The 17,515-nt window shown below is 42.0% G+C and overlaps 1 protein-coding gene across 11 annotated transcripts in view; it reads right to left on the reverse strand.

Annotated features, from left to right (window-relative positions):
* The window catches only part of FAM110B (family with sequence similarity 110 member B), a 137,173-nt gene that overhangs the window by 50,446 nt on the left and 69,212 nt on the right, over positions 1 to 17,515 (reverse strand). For 6 of the 11 annotated variants that reach the window (XR_006737156.1, XM_045560628.1, XM_045560625.1 and 3 more), the window contains one exon: positions 9,291 to 9,378. The exons of 1 other annotated variant lie outside the window; for it this stretch is intronic. The gene's annotated coding sequence lies outside the window, so the exon portion shown is untranslated. Of the gene's footprint in view, positions 1 to 114; positions 270 to 7,873; positions 8,620 to 9,290; positions 9,379 to 14,204; positions 14,404 to 17,515 lie in introns of those variants that run through there. 4 more of the 11 variants (XM_045560627.1, XR_006737155.1, XR_006737157.1 and 1 more) reach the window with 4 other exon arrangements.

Here is a 17,515-nt window from a genome sequence, read left to right on the forward strand (position 1 = left end):
TAATAAAATGCTTAGTGACCAAAGGCTTCCAAAAATAAGAGAGATGCTTTCAAAGGCTCCAAAAGAGACAATTTACTTAGGCCTCACACACTTGGTGACAACCTTTGAAGGGCTGGAGCTTCAGTTATGAGACTGACCACGAGGCACAGGTGACCGACACAGCACAGCAGGAGACGCTCGGGTGCAAATGTCCAGTGCCCAAGAACCGCGGTGGGGAATAAACCACGCACGGAAGCAGAATGCGGCACGTTGCGTAACAGGGACACGTCCTGTGGAAGGTTCAAAGGATAGAAAATAGACATCTGGTGGGGAAGAGAGTGAACACAGCCTTGAAATGCTTTATAAATCAAAGAGTCAGATATATTCCAGGAAAATTCCTTATACTCTCTAAAAATGAATATGAAACTTTTTCAGGCCAGAGTTCAACACACATCTTTCTGGTTCACAAGCCAATGGTCAAAATCCTAAATTAAATCTAAAGGCATATCAGCTTTACAAGGTTTTCCAGTTGATTAAATGGAGGGATATGATTACCCTCCCAACCAAAAGGGAACTTTTTCCCTTGAAAAATACAGCATGAAATGTTGAACTACAAATATAACCAGGAGAGTAGATGGAAATGAAGCCCTGCTCTTTCCCCCTGTTCTTGCTGTCTGCTGCCAGGTTCAGAGAGCAATGCGTCAATCCCAACTTGGACTGCCCCAGCCCCGAGCCTTGGGAAGACCACTCTAACACACCCTGTAAAACATCATGTCCAGAGGGAAAGTCCCCGGAGGGTGCAGGGTGGAAGTTACTCCTTGTGCTATGCTTAGAACCTAATGCTACTGGGTGAGGATACTCGCCATTATTCTCTTATTGATGACATATAAAAGCTCTGCTGGTACCCGAGGGCAACTTCTTGGATACAATCCACATGACTATGTAAAGAGGGAAGCTTCACAACCCAATCTACCTGGGGGACAGGGAGTGCCAGGGTATATGTGATTTTAAGTTTTCCAGTGAAAAATCATGTTTAAAAAGAAGGAGATTTGGCCAGGTGCAGTGGTGTGCACCTGTAGTCCCAGCTACTTGGGAGGTTTAAGTGAGGAGCATCACCTGAGTCCAGGAGTTCAAGTTCAGCCTGGGCAACACAGCAAGACCCTATATCTTTATTTTTATTTATTTATTATTTATTTCAATAGATTTAAGGAGTACAAGTGCTTTTTTTTTTACATGCATGAATTGTATAATGCTAACGTCAGAGGTTTTAGTGTACCCATCACCAGAATAGAGTACACTGTACCCAAGAGGTAACTTATTTTTTCTCGCCCACCTCCCGCCCTCACATGTTCTTAGTTTCCAATGTCGTTATATCACTTTATGACAATATATGCCCATCGTTTAGCTCCCACTTACAAATGAGAACATGTGGTGTTTATTTTTCCATTCCTGAGATACTTCACTTAGGATAATGGTCTCTAGTTCCATCCAAGTTGTTGCAAAAAACATTATTTCATTCCTTTTTATGGCTGAGCAGTACCCCATAGGGGGTGTGTGTGTGTGTGTGTGTGTGTGTGTGTATCACATTTTCTTCATCCATTCATCAGTTGATGGGCACTTGGGTTGATTCCCTATCTTTGTAATTGTGAATTGTGTTACTTATAAATATTTGGGTGCAAATGACTTTTTTGTAAAATTATTTCTTTTCTTTTGTGTACATACCCAGGAACAGGAGTGCTGGATCAAATGGTAAGTCTACTTTTAGATCTTTGAGGACTCTCCATACTGTTTTCCATTAGAAGTAGTACTAATTTACTTTTCCACCAACAGTGTATAAGCATTTTCTTTTCACTGCTTCCACATCAACATCTATTGACATTTGACTTATTAATAATGACCATTCTGACAAAGGTAAGGTGGTTTTAATTTACATTTCCCTGATGACTAGTGATGCTGAGCATTTTTTTCATATGTTTGTTGGCCTTTTGAAAAATGTATGTTCATGTCTTTTGCCCACTTTTTGATGGGGTTATGTTTTTATCTTGTTGATTTGTTTGAGTTCTTTGTAGATTCTAGATATTAGTCTTTTGTTGGATGTATAGTTTGGGAATATTTTCTCCCTTTCTGTAGGTTGTCTATTTACTCTGTTGATTATTTCCTTTGCTGTGCAGAAACTTTTTAGAGTAATTAAGTCCCATCTCTTAAAAAGAGAGAGAGAGAGAGAGAGAGATTCAAGTCCACTGCTGAAGGAAGGAAAGCACAGAGAATCTTGTCAAATCACTTAAATTAGAAGTAAAATGAAAATGAGAAACTCTGATATTATTTTTAGGCCAACTGGCACTAAAGTGATGCTTGAAAACAGTTTGTCCCTTATGTGAGGTGCTCACTATCAATACATTCTGCTAACTTCTTTCCTCCGCTATGTGTGATTCAAACGGTACCATCAAGGTCTGGGACCTGAGCACACTCCAGGGGAGCCATGCCCTCAGGAAGGACAGCCTGTGACTTCTGAGAATCCACAGAACAGAGCCTTAGCACTCACTGGCTTGCACCAAAGATCGAATACACACATCAGTGGTGGACTCACACGCCACAGATCTGAGCCACCAGTGAGTCAGCCACACTCTTCTTCCCACACTCAGAGCGTCATTTCTGACTGAAACGCATCACTTTCCTGAACCTCCTCACATTTTCTTCACTTCCAGGCACTAGCAGTTGCCTTTCTTCTAGGAATGATTTTTCAAATGTAGAGCTTTCATCCCTTCACAAGGATACACATTCTTAATGGAATGACCAATGGACTGACACATGGACCATGAAGCCAGGTGACATGTGACAGTAGGAATGTCCTGCACTCTGTGTTCTGTATCAGCGTGGACATGTGGTCTTTTGGGGTGGCACCTCCCCAAAATCACACAATTAAGGCAATTATTGAACTTGGGGCCAATCCCAAATAATTGGATCTCTAAATGTTGAATCTGTGAATCCCTAGGGAGCAATAAATTTGAGCCAAAACCCAAAACTCTATGTAAATTGAATTTTGGAAACAAAATCCTATTGTAAATGCAGTTGAAGGGTTCAGATTTAAAAAGCCTTTTGATAAATCTAATTGTGGCTTGATTACTCCTTATTTAGACTAGTGTAAGTCCAAGTTCTTATAATTCTATGACCTAATGTTCAACTACAACCAACTATAAATTACCCAATATTTTTCTGTTTTTTTCTCCTTCTTTTATTTCTGACTTGGTTTTCTCCTTTCTTTCTCCACCAGGAGACTGTCTCCTCTCAGGGACATGATGCCACTGGCCTGCCAACCCCCTACGCTGCTGTCTTGTATCTGAAGATGCTGCTGTCAGAGATTGTGGGAGGCAGTGACCAAAAAGGCAGATGAGAAGCATAAAGTGACTTTCTATGCATAAAAAAATCCTTCAGCCCTATTAAATTCCATAAATGTTTCTGAATCATCTTTTATTTGCTGGATTCTGGGCTGGATTCTAAAGATTCAGAGTTGAAACATAATTTCTACCCTCAATTAGCTTGTAATCTACTACAAACAGGCAGAAGAAATTTACTGTAACATAAGTGAGATTATGATAAGTACCCTTAATGTACTGATAGACTAAAAAATTTATATGTCTATGTACTCACAGTTACAAGGGACTCTGAGAACACAGAACACGTATTATGAATATATGTACATTCATGGATAAAAAATCTTCACACAGGAGAGAGAATCAACCCGGCCATCACAGATGAATGGGATTTTATCTGAGTTTCTACAGGTAGTGTTTCCTGACATCAGTGGGGCTATTCTATCTTCTCTTCCAGATGAGATGCTGTTATTCTCCTCAATTGTGTTTCTATATGTACATTAAGATGTCACTCGGTTATGGACATTTAAGAACTGACAATATAGCTTTCCACTCTGTGTTGCTGAATAAAATTTTTATTTTTATAAAGGCATCCTGGGTTGGTAAGTCACTTTCTTCCTCTTCAGGAAGCTAACCAGTCCCTAGAACAGGGCTGATGCTACAAAATGACCCCCATTCTCCTCTAGGCGTTCAGCCCAGCCAGTGTGTTCGCAGTGCCCTGTGTGTTCATTCAGCCTCTCACACATGTGAGAGCCCAGGTGCTCTGATTAAGGGAAAATTCTGTAATGAATTTATCATGTAATTTGAGAGATAACATATAAATGCTTAAAGAAAGCAAAGAATAATTCCAAGACCACTTATAAATGACATTAGTATATATTAAACTGTGAAGAAATATATTGCATAAATTAGGAATTTTTCAATGAATGGCAAAAATTCCTAGATTCACTAAAACAACTTTTTTTTTCCTTCTAAAGGAAAAAGTAACTTTTGAAATGGGCTTTAAAGGAACTCCTGGGCTTTAGGGCAGAAGACTTGATAAGGGATTCCAGGGAAGAAGCAGCCCACAAACTCTAAGGAGCCAGATACGTAGGGACTATGCAGAGAGTCACAGACACAGACTTTGGAGAAGTGTGGAGAGCCCAGGTGAGAGGTGGCTTTGGAATTTAAACCTGATCAATAGGTAACTGGGACAAGATGTTGGAGCAGGGAAGTACAATGAAAAGAACGTTTGTAAAAGAATTTTCAGCCTCCTACGTGGGCTGGTGTGGGAGCAGCGATTAGAGCAGGTGACCGGCACCCGCAAAGTCAGTAATGGAGCTGTCTGGTGATAAAGAGGGGGCCATGAGGCACCACGGCTCAAAGCCAGAGTCAGCAGGGCTGAACGCCTAAACAGGTAGGTGTGGTGAGGGACAGAGTCTCCCAGGAGGCTTCCTGCCAGAGGAAGACTCCACAATGACGGTCACAGTGAAATCGGTGTCTTGTTGACCAAGGATGACGTGGAGCTCGGATGTGAAGGCATCCTATAGAGAAGTAGATCTGTGGAACTCACAGAAAAGCAACAGGTAAGTATTTCAGCACAATGATGGATTTGTGCTATGTGTACCTGTGCGAGTCACCCCGTCTAAACACTACCCAAGACCATGTGTAGAGAAGGAGGCATCTCCTCCCCTACCAGAGAGGAGGGACTATGTGACAAAAAAGTAATTCAGATTGGGAGTATTTTTAGGTTTTCTGTTGCATCTTTGAACATGGACACACATGCACAGACAAAACCAGAACTGAATATTTAATGTACTTTTATCCTGTGCTACAGAAGACAGAGACCAGTGTGGAGCGGCTACTGTGGTGCTCACTAATCATGCGTTTCGACTGAACTTCTCTCTGAACTTATCTGGATAGTCAGAGCCCAAGAATGTTTTCTCAGTCCACACCTAGAGTTGGTAGCACATGCTTTATAGGTTCAGAAGAAAATGGGAAGATCCTGAAACACATCTGCAATCACTGTATGTCGTCCTCTCTCTAACCTGTATGCTCTTAACAGTCTCATCCCCTATTTATGTGACCTTTTGGTCTCTTTCCTACTCTTATCAATTGAAGACTTCCATGATTTCTATGGATCAACCTAATATTCCATCAGATATCCATGTTTCCTTGTGACCTTCCCATTCTACCTTCCCCATTGCCCAACTTTCCTCAACCAACTTTCCCGTTGCCTCTATGAGCCTGTCATTGTAAAGAAATTAACTGGTGTGCAAGGTCTGGCAGGGGTTTGATAGCCGAGCCTCGGGTGGACTTGGGCTTCATACCCAGTGGGTGTCTAATTTCCTGGCTGCCCTCCAGTCTGAGGCTTAACCTCCGGTTCCCATATCACTCATCAACACAATGAGGATCCAAACACTTTCCCACAGGGCCAGTGAAGACCACAGGTAACGCCTCCCGCTCAGTGTCACAGAGCTGTCCTTCCTCAGCCCAAGGGCCTACCCACAGACCGACTTGCCTTTCTGTTGATCTTTGAGAAAAAACAAGTGCCTGCATTTACAATGACCCAGTTTGTATTTTAACAGCCACTAATAACAATTGTGCACACGTAATAAGACAAAATCTTTCATTTGATTTAAAAAACATTTTAAATATGTCAAATAACTTAATTGGTAATTTAACAATTTAAATTGCAATCAATAGTTCTTCTTGAACTTCATAGTAAATATGCATTAAATCTTCAGAAATAGAATTATACTTTCTTTCTGAATACAGGAGTACTTGAGACTATCCCTGTATCAATCCTCACAGAAGCTTGTACAACTTTTGTGAATAAGCAGATTAAAATTCTAAAATCCCAGCGACTTTTCCCAGAGGATGCCCTTTCCTCTTCCTCTTCTTTTTAAAAAAGTAGCCAGCAAGCCGGGCTCCGCCGGACAGCACAGCGGGTTTCACTGCCGGGTCTGACTTGCCTCGTTCCCGGGGACACCTCACTAGAGGTCAACTGAGATGGCCCCAAAGGAGCCAAACCTACCCGTGCTCAGAGAGCCCGAGCTCTGAGTCATCCTCTTGGCAAAGAAATGATCTGGGGAGAGGCAAAAGTGAGGGGTGCTGGCGTGAAAGGAAGATGAGTCATGGACAGGCACAAACCGCTCATTCTGAAGGACTGGCTTTGGGAAACATCAAATGAGCAAAAAAGATGTTTGGGGAACACCAGCATGCATTTTGGTCAGACCCATTTAACACACACACAAAAATGTCCAAGTGCTGTTTTTGCTACCAGCGATTTCTCAAAACTCTAGTTCTTAAAATAAAAATCTGTCCCAGTTAAGTTTTGAAAAAGGAAACTTTCAAGGAGAAACTAACTTTATCAATGACTTAAGTTTGATTAAGATAACAAGAAACTAAAAACAAAGAGAGCCTTCAAGCTTATTTCCTGAAATTGCAATCACGTGAATAATGCATAGAAACTGGCGTTTGTGTGCTCCTTTCAAAATGACAGACATATATATTGCTCAGAAGGTTTCAAGTTCTAGGGTGAAAAAACAAAAAATTCTGACCAAAAGAATACTACAAGATCATTTTATTACATACCTTCATTTTCCTTTGTTAGTTTTCTTAAACAAGAGATCACTTTTAAAAAGACCCGGTTTTCTTTGTAAAAAGAAAGTAACCTTAAGTGAGCCTCTTGAGAGCAGTGGAAAATTTAGAGGCAATAATAATACATATGTATTCATAAGGCTGCTTACCCATAATCTGAGAGTTTAGAAAAGAACAAAGTTTTAATGAACTTTCAGTGCAATAACAGCCTGAAAGTTAAAAACATTTGGATATGGATAAGAGAAAAACTATGCTTTCCACAACATTCTTTAAAGAACTTTTTAAAAAAAGTTTCTATCTAATTTATCAGAAAACTAACATTAAAAAAACTCAAAGTAACTGGCACACACTGACCTGCCATAATTTGAGAACTAGGTATCAGGGCTAAGACTTATGCCTGCGGTCTGGCTGACGCTGTGCTCATGAGTCACGTGGCTGATCCTTTCTAACCTTCCCAACTCAGGGTCTAGCTAAATAATAATATTGATAAAGCTCGGGACGGGTGCTCATGCCCGGGAAGGCAAGTGACTGTCTCCTCTAGCTGGTTTATCTTGACAGGGAGACGGGACCTCCCCTTCCCGTGTGCCCACGCTATACCTGTGACCTCCGTTGCTACGTCCCATCACCTTCCCAGAACCCCCACTGGCTTGCTGTTTGTTACTATTGTTTGGCATATGAGAAACTGAGGCTCACAGAAGTAAAGCCACCCAACCCTGTTCATCTACATGAGCGGCAAAGCTGAGGAGCTTTCTCAGTTACTAGGGCTAAATTCAACTGTTGTCAGCAACCATCCCAGTGAGCAGAAACATCACACAGCTTTGTTTGAGAGAGGAGGGGTGGTGGGATCATCAGAGGGACCAACAAGTACCAGTTTGCTCTGATCTTTCCATTTTTAGCACTGAAAGTTCCATGTCCCAGGAAACCCCTCAGTTTTGGGCAAAACTGGATGGGCGAGCTCCCCAGAAGGACTCAGAGTGAAGAACACAGGCCTGTGGGAGTCCACCTGCACGCAGGTGCGAGTCTACCACTTTGGCTCTACAAGGGCGGCCATGGGAGATGCTGAGTTCCCTCCAGCCAACGGGAGACCCGGGCTTCAGATCAGAACTTCTTATGTCTGGGATAAGAAGATACGTAAGATGGGGATAAGAGTGATAAATTTTAGGGTATCACATCGAGGACTGTTGTTGGCTTTTTCTTTAATTCCTCTCTTTCTACAGATCACAGAACTCCACCCGGCACAGACTGATTCTTATTTGTTATCCTAAGTTAGATTCTGAGGTTTTTGAAGAGTGGTAACATCCACTTAATAACATCCTGCATAATACAATGATAATAAATTATAAAATGCATGGCATACTATATAAGCAATGGGACGTTATATATGGATGCCAGGAAGGAGGCTGGGTGAAGGCTGTCAATCAAATCCAAGCATGGGGTCACTCAGAATGAGGGCGCCCAGGCTGAGGCTATGTATTCTGAGGGCTGCTCTTTACCACTCCTCAATTCTCAGCAGCCATGGGTTAACTGCAGAACTGTCTTGCATTTTCCTAAACGTTTCCAACCTCCTTGTTTGGTGGGACTGAGCTCTCAGTCCTTCTGTAAAAGGAGGCACCATCTGTACTCTGACCACCATTCATCTACTTCCTCGTCTCCTTCCTGGGAAGACGGTCTGGTTGTAGGAACATACCTGGAAAGATGTTTCCGGGCTCTCCATTAGCTTGTGGAGACAAAAAGGAATCCCGGGAGTGGCGTGGGTGTGGGGCAAAGCACTCGGCACATGCCAGGGTCTGCTGGCCTGGCTGCCCCCAGTAACTGCCCCGCCCTCCCAGTCTTAGTCCCCGGGGTGGGATTTAGGTTCTATCCTCTTGACTCTGCCTCCCCTGGGCGGCCACCCTGCAACGATTTCTTCCGCAACCTATTCCCAGTGCCCTCCCTGCTGACCTGCACCACCACCCCACTCCCCAACCACAGAGAGTGCGCTTCCCACTAGAGTATAAATATGTTGTTAATTCTTTAAATTATCTTCAAATCCATGTGCATAACAGAAGCCTTTCGAATACCTGGGAGATTACTGCTACACAGAACACACAGCATTTAACAAACCATAATAACTAGCAGATATGTAGAAGGTGTATGATGGAACACCTTAGAAAAGCAAATGTCCATCACTGATGTTTTGGTTCTGGCAAGGACCTCAGAGGTGGGGACTCTTATTTGCTTATTTATTTCTTTTAGTTTGCCAGACAGCAAAATATCTGAAACCTCAGCCTCTTAGTCTTAATGCAATAATGACACAGGTTTTCATAGAGAATCAATACCTTCTGCTCAGAATGGATCAAAGCAAAGCAATATACTTACCTGAGAGGGGAATGAGTACTTTATGGATGGTAGACGGAGGTCACAGGAGATTTTCCTCTGCTAAAGTACTCTCTGCAGCAGGAAATAGCTAAAATCAAAGGAAAAAAGGATTGCTATTGCTTTTTTATTTGACAAAAATAGGCAAGCTAGTAAATATATTTAGCAAGAGAAAATGGTAATTCTTTTAAAAATTGTTCAATACATTTTTTAAAGACAGCAAATCTGTCAGCAAACCAAAATCCATTAGTTTTTACATACTTCATTTAGAAAGTGTTTTGCTCACTTCAACTATTTTTTTAAAGGATACATGTAACCACAGATAGCAATCATATGGAAAGAAGAATATAGCATCAAGTTGGGAGACGTCGCATAAGTAACATTTTACATGACATCACTTCCTTTCTGGAGCCGTGATACAGTGTGAACATTCTGAATGGCCTTAGAGCCCATCTGATCACACGCCCCATTTACAGAATAGGAAACTGAGGCCAACTCAAGGTGGGGGCTGGGCAATGCACCACGTGGCTGGCCGGGGCAGAGCTTCTGACTGCCACAGGAGCACCTTTCATCTGCACTGTGGCACTCTTGTGCCAGAAATCATTCATTCATTCACTCATTCATTCAACAGGTACTGACCAAGTACTCTTTATGGACCAAGTACTGTTCAAGGCTCTGCAGGTTAAGATAAAAAACCTCTGATCTCATGGACTTTACATTTCAGAGAGGAGAGACTAAAAAAATAAACAGACACAGTATTTTTGTTCAGAATGACCCAAGGAGCTGGCTCCTTTTGAGCAAAATCCCACAGGCAGTGAGGGAACAATACACACACTCCAGGCAGAGGGAGCAGCACAGCTGCCCCAGCTGTGCAAGGAGCACAGGAGGGTGGTGTGTGTGTGGTGGCAGAGGCGGGGAGGGGTTGGACACAAGGTGGCAAAGCAGGTAGCATGGACAGCGAGCTGATAAAGGCCACAGCCTTGGAGATTATCTACTTAAAAGGTGGGTAGCAAAGAAGTACACGAGGAAGGAACAAACTAGAGATGGGAAGGCGACAGAGGGGAGCTGCTTCCTGGAGGTCCTCAGGGCCAGAGAGCTGCTCCAAGGGGGAGACTTCCAACTCAGCAACGGCGTGGGGTAAGGAGAGTGGGGAAAGTAAAGGCTGCTTATCATACAGGGTTTGAAAGAGTGAGTGTGGAAGCCTGATGAGGGTAACACACTACAGAATGAGGATTCCCTGGCTGCATGCCCTGCAGAAGCAGAAATGCAGTTTCTGTTTCCATGTAGAGATTTTACTGGAGGCAAAATCTAGTGCAAACAGGTGACCCTTAAAGTAGACTTCCCCTCCAAATCTGGCAAGATTCAAAAGACATCTAAATCCAATTAGATGTATAAGAAAAGCAGATGCCTTAATCATGGGAAGGTGAAATCCAAGTGTTACAATCCAATCACAAATTTTACAAGCTTGTCTTTAACGAGCACATAGAAAATAAATGACTTTCTACAGGCATCCAAGAGCAAATGATCGTTCCTGCCAATGCAAACACTTCCAGAGTAATCACTAAATTACTCAGAGTACAATAGTAGTGAAAGTGTTTTGTGATCCCTCAATGATCCATTTTTAAATTACTTACATTAAAAAAATTTCAAGTCTTATGTGATATAAATCTATTAAAAATAAAATTGTTTCCACGCAACAATCTAGTGTGTATTCTGAGACGAGTTAGTGGGGGGAAGAAGAGAAATGCCACTTTACATGTGTTATGTATCAGAAATAAGATGACATGGTGAAACTTAAAGTTAGTACAAAATAGGAAACAGATCTGTGGCCACACCAGCCACTACTAAACATTAATAGCAGGGGGTGTGGTGTCGAGATGGGTGGGAAATAGTAAGTTCTGGATCGGGCACCGTCTTTCTTCTTCCAAAGTCTTCCCTGGCATCCCTCACCCGCTTTCTAAAGAACCAGCTGCCCCTCCTTGGGATCACCTCTCTACGTGCCCTAGCATTACTGATTTAGCCATTTCTCTTCCTCGGTGGCACTTCTTACAGGAAGAGACTGTGCCTTCTACCTTTCTCTCAATAAAGCCTGGCACAGAGCCTAGTGCATGGTTAAGTACCCAGGATTATAGAATAAAATAATGAAAAAATAACTACACTTAGATGAGAGGGCTAATATCTCTTCAAATATTTTTCCAATCCAGGAAAAGTTGGGAGGGTCAGCCCTGAAATATTTATGAATTGCTAGGAACAAATCTTTCTCAGTTCTTTTGATATTACAGACACCCAAGCGACCAGCCACAAGTCCACCTATAGGAAGTAGCCTGGAGCTCTACATGCAATGGCAGGAGTTATGTCCATCTCTCGTTCTCCTTTTTACACAAATATTTTCCAGACCTTGTTCAGCTCCGTTGCTTTGTGGCACATCATATTTTACATGGAATAACTTTCAGTTTTTAAACTGTTTACCACTTTTCCCGCTGTGATTACAAACCCCTAGGAGAAAAAGGTTAGGAAGTATCACTTAGAACAGATCATGTTTTAATTTTAAAATATTATATATTTATATTCATGCTGATAGACCTATTTTTGATTGGTCAGAAATGCCATTCTCTCATCAGTAAAGAGCTATGGAATTTTATGGAGGGAAAAGAACAACATTTTAAAGGGTCCAAGAAATTTATTTTCATTTTCTTGTTTCAGGAATATCTAAAGATTCCCCATAATGTAATTACTAAAAAAAAGTTAAGATGCGCTATATCTGAAGATAAAAGTACATATGTTGGTTACCTTGCAAAAACATAAATAACATTTATTTAGTCTTGTCAAAATGCCCCTTCAGTATATGTTACAAGGCCCTTTGGGATGTCATAATACCAGCGCACCACACAGTACACACATACATTTATACTTAAATTTTTAAAAAAATTCCTCCTCCACACAGAAAGTCTTTAAGATCCAGCTCTTGAGAATCAACAACACTTAGAACTACTTCCCACATCTTTCTATGACACTCAGCTCAATGGGCTCTGGTCCGGAAAGGAAGTCTATCCAATGTTTACATTTGTCTAATGCTTTGACAGTGGAGAAAAGAAAAAACAATAATTTACTGTTAAGGAAGCCTATTTCTTAGAAATTCTCCAAGACTAAGGCAATTTCGGGAGTATTTCAGGAGACTGAGAGAGAGATTGAGAGTGAGCGAGAGAGAACATTATGGAACAGCCTCAATTTCTCCTTCCCCAAATGAGTGTCCAAGCCTCACTGTTGACATGCGGAGGTTTCCCTCCACCCTGCGTGGGAGGGCACGCCAGAGTGACACAGGAGAGGGGTCTGCACTTCTGGAGAGGAGCAGAACCACCCTCACCGAAGCTGCGCGCTCGCCACTGGCGTGACCCATCTGCGAGGGGACAGGCGTGGTTTGTACCAAGGCAGTGGAATGTGAAGTAGAACGACCGTTCTCGGGTCACGTCCCCACACAGGCGTCTACAAACTGAAAACACTGCTGACTGCTTCAAGTCACAGAGACACTGTATTAACAATCAACGACAATCAAGCTTTCTTATTACAGACACAGCAAACTTCCCTAATATTACTCATTTTTCCCCCTTAAAACTGTTATTAGAATGAAATTTACACCAGGCGCTTTATTACCCCTCAGGATGGATGAGGGGCGAGGGAAGGAGGCACAGTTACTACCCTGAAGTTTTCCTCTGTCAAAGAATATACTGAACCACTTTAACTGGGACAGAGTTCTAGATCAGAGCAGTTATTTTAACAATTATTTAACTGGCAATGCTTGGGTTTCAAGAGCAGGCAAATAATTCCTGACGGTTTTCAGAGACCAGCAAGGCTCTGCCTCCAGTGATAGCAGACGCATGGTGGCAGGCAGCCAGCCGTGTGACCGTGTGACACAAGTTTCTGTGGACTCCCCAGTCTGATACGGGGAAAGACATTAATTTTTAAGTTTGAGGAACAGGAGCAGAGGCATTTGTGTCATAAAATAGGACTCTACGGAGAAGGTAATTGAGAAGCAAAAACTAATGCTGCATTTATTTAGGTTTTTTGAAACTCAGCCTTGCCCACGTAAATGTTTTTCCTTCAGAATGTACCATCTTTTATTATAGAATTTAAGATTATGTGTGGTTTGATTGAGAAAATAATCCAGGCAACTATTAATAGAAATAAACAATGTTGTCATACAGTAGTCAAAGTAAGTGGTCAGAACCCCCCCTTCCTGAAATTTCATTCCAACTCCAAAAGCAACATCCCCTGCTAAACAAAGCCAAGAGTCAAAAAATCCTCTTTCAGACACAGCCAAATATACACTTTAAATATTTTTGGCAGAATGGGATATGTTAACATTCTCTATATTTAAAAGGCTTAATAAAAAACTACAAAAGGTGAGACAAAGAAAACCATCCAAAATGAAGGCTGCACACATCTTGGAAGAAACAATAGCACATTACTTTCTCCTGCTAAGACACAGCATCGACACCGGGAGAGAGTCGTGCCCTGTCCTAATTAAAGTGTGTTTCTCTAAATTCTCCTTCATCACTCATTATTCAGGAGCCTGGGCTCAATGCAAACAAAGTCGACTGGGTACTGAAACGCACCTACAAAGACACCTGGATTGATGCAACATCGGGCTTTCCGAAACAGAAGAGAAGCAGTAAGAATCACTCCCGAGCACATGCACTCTTGAATCCAGGTAAAAACAATATTCCTTGGTGAATACTGTAAACAGGGTGGCTGTTTACCAGGCAAGCCTTCTCGGGGAAAAGGTATTTTAAGTACGGAATGCTAGCCTACACATGGCATTAACAAAGCAAAATCAGATTAAACAGATGACAGGATGAACACGCTTCATTTCACGCATGGCCGTGTTTTTCACGAGAGAGAAAGACTTAAAGTAATTACCACGAACTGAGCCTCCTTCGCTGACCTCCTGCGGCTGCCCGTCCGTACCCGCCGCAGCTCTGCAACAAAGACGGACGCCCTCTCTTCGGCGCCTGTTCCTTCTCTACCGTTCCCAGCCAAGCACCTCCACCGTGGCGAGAACACAGGACAGCACCTCTGGATCTCTGTCTCTAATGCAGCATAAAGATTACTGTGGAAACCTATCAAACGGGCGAGCAGCAGCGCCACCAGCCAATGAGCAGGAGGCACATGCGGAATCCGGCACATGCTCTCTGAGGCGCAGGCTGTCACCGGCGTTTAGCAGGCTGCTAATCTAATTATAGCTAGTTTGCTAGCACAGAGCCATTGGAGCACAGCACACCAGCAAATTACATTGCAATAAATTAAACCCCACACACAAAATCATCCTGATTTCCTGTCATTTTGAGGATTAATGTGTCACCTTATAAACTGTAAGTGATTTTTAAAGTGCATTCTTATTTTCCCCCCAATCAAGACAAAGAGTGCTTAAATCAATGTGCAGCACTATCAGTTTACTTAAGCTTAACATATTCCAGCACGGAGAATAAATAATAGAATCGATACCATGAAAATATTAGCGGTGGTGCTATAAAATCCAAGGCTGACTTATTTACTCTGATTAGCAATTTGCCACTTATTTGTTATAAAGTGCTAATTAATCACTCTTCAGTATGGTTTGAGATACCACGCAAATTCCCATTCATAGTGGAAAAGTGCTAATCAAGGTGTCAAAAATCATAATCTTGACTACAATAATTAATAATAATTCAGAGCTACAAAGGGACAGAAAAGAGAAGTTATGATAAAAGCAAAAATTAAAGAAATTTACCCACTGCACAATTTAACTGCAAAACTAGTTCTAGAAGCCAAATCTTGGAACACATAGGTGAAAAGCACACATTCCAACAACCAGACTGCAGGGGTTTAAGTTCTGGACCCACCACCTCCTAGCTGTGTGACCTTGGGCAACCGACTAAATTTCTCTGTGTCTCAGAGACAATAATGGGAGTCACCACAAATGGTGAGCGTCAATGAGTTGTAAGTACTTAGCACAGGGCCTGGCACAGAGCGGTTTCTGAGTTCTGCATTAAGCTGTTATTAACAGTGGCCGTCTTCTCAACCGCCCCATGGTCTGCCTTCCGCTCCAGTATCACAGCACTTAGGAGGAGGACCTCAACACTTCTCCACTGCACAGTTTTGTCAGAAATGACCATTCCAAAGTAATGAACGGTGAGAAGCTAATGGTAGACTTAAATAATCACACAGAACCATTATTTACATTCACTGTGTAGTCAGGCAAATTATTTCGCCTACTTCTATTCGGATATATAACAGCCACTAATTTCATTTGATTCTACAGGAACTCATCTTAAAAGAAATTTTCAGGAAATTATGGACTTACATTTCATTAATGATTTGCAGTATAGATTAAATGATAAAAGTTTTCTATGGAATATAAATTGGGGAAAGTTTGTAATGAGGACACGTTGTATTAAATTTAAATGACAAATTTATGTGAAAAAGGAAGAGGAGAATCTGCCAGACAAATGCAACTTCCAGCCCAGCAACTTATTTATCTGTTTGTTTTCCCTTAAGGCCATTTCTTTTTCTCAGTATGTTCTACAGAATGAACAATCCTAGGCTGATACTAACCTATCTGAAACTCTGTTAAACTTTTTCTCATTAATTCCTAGAAATTGGTATGCTCTACCAGTCAAGTTCCAATCTGAGGATAAAGCGTAAATTTATCATTTCTGCTGTTTTACTTTCTTTTAATTTTTAGTCAAATACCTTTATAAAAAACTGGCATGCCCAATAGGCATTATGATTTGCTCTGAGGAACTAAATATTCCCAGGGATTAATCAGTAGCCATGGAAAAGGAATACTGACTAAGGGGCATTTCATCCTTCAATCTTTGTGTACCACAAACTGTTGGAAAATAAACCAGTGAAAGGAATGGCATGGACCATAAACTTCAAGGGAAAGCACAGAAACTCACGGTCCATAAATTCAAGAGTGAAAATTGTGCTGGAATGCAGACACATACACAAACTCTAGAAAAATATGACGGAGACAAGTCTGCTTAAAAAAGGTGATTGCTACGTGTGCTACCATGAAGCACCATCCTTGTGAATTATGAAAGTGCAATCACCATTATCAGGAGGTAAAACTCCAAGAGGAATTGGCTTCTGTGATTTGGCCTAAGGCACAGCTCCCTGGAGGCTGCCAGGATACAGACTAGTAACACTTCTAGGCATTTCTCTAGGAAACATCTAACAGCTTCTGCCTTCCTCTTCATTTAGCAGACTGCTAGCCCAAAATAGGCACTAAAAAGCTGTTTGATTAATTTGTTCCATGCCTGTTTAGTAGAAGACATTAAAGAGACACTTTCTAAGAGAAGAAAGCTACCATCCTTTCTTAGGTTTTATCTTGCAACATGCTCAGACCCAATATTTGTTTTGAAATTGAGGAACAGTTCATTGGTAATCTTTCTTATTGCCACTCTGCTAGGGGAGCCCATATATATGAGAAATAAGAAAGACATTTATATATGTATATACATTTAAGCTCTGCAATAAGCACTCTTGTCTTTGAACTTCAGTCAACTCCTTTTGATTCTGAAAAAATCATCTGTTCACTCAGTAAATAGTTTGGGCACCTGCTATGTGCACGGACCTGTGCTGGACCCTGGGAATACTGCGGGGATAAGATAGAGCATTCTGATTCCCGGTGGAACTTCCATTCTAATTCGGGAGATGATCAGTAAGTGATCAATCACCAGAGGAGTAATAGTGATCGGTGCAGCGTGGGATGCTGTGAATGCACAGGTGTGGGGTGGAGGGTCTGGCTTTCCTGCTTCCTGGGCTGGGGTGTGGAGAGGGACACTCCACATGGGGAAGCCGGCAGGGGCCAAAGAATGCAGGCAGGGGGAGGAGACACAACAGCACACGTGGCGGGTAAGTGGGTTTGGTTCAAGCTCCCTGAACTTCTGACTGCCAATTTGTTCCTTCTAGATCTCCTTCTTCCCAATAATAAATTCCCATTATCTTCCAAGAAGAAACCATCACATACCCTGCCCGACACAGAGAATGGGGACATGGACAGGCCACCACCAAAACCGTCTGCCTCACTGCATGGATCCCCTCAAGTCCTATTCTGATTCTCTAACCTCCCAGGAGAGGAGCCTGTGCTGCAGGAATTTCATACACAAGTCTGCTACAGTTTTTTCCCCCTTGCGAAAAAAAGGGCTCACATACTAAAAACTATTCTGTTTAAACCCAGGACTCTG

This window comes from Lemur catta, chromosome 9 (assembly GCF_020740605.2).
Source record: "Lemur catta isolate mLemCat1 chromosome 9, mLemCat1.pri, whole genome shotgun sequence".
Taxonomy (NCBI): Eukaryota; Metazoa; Chordata; class Mammalia; order Primates; family Lemuridae; genus Lemur; species Lemur catta.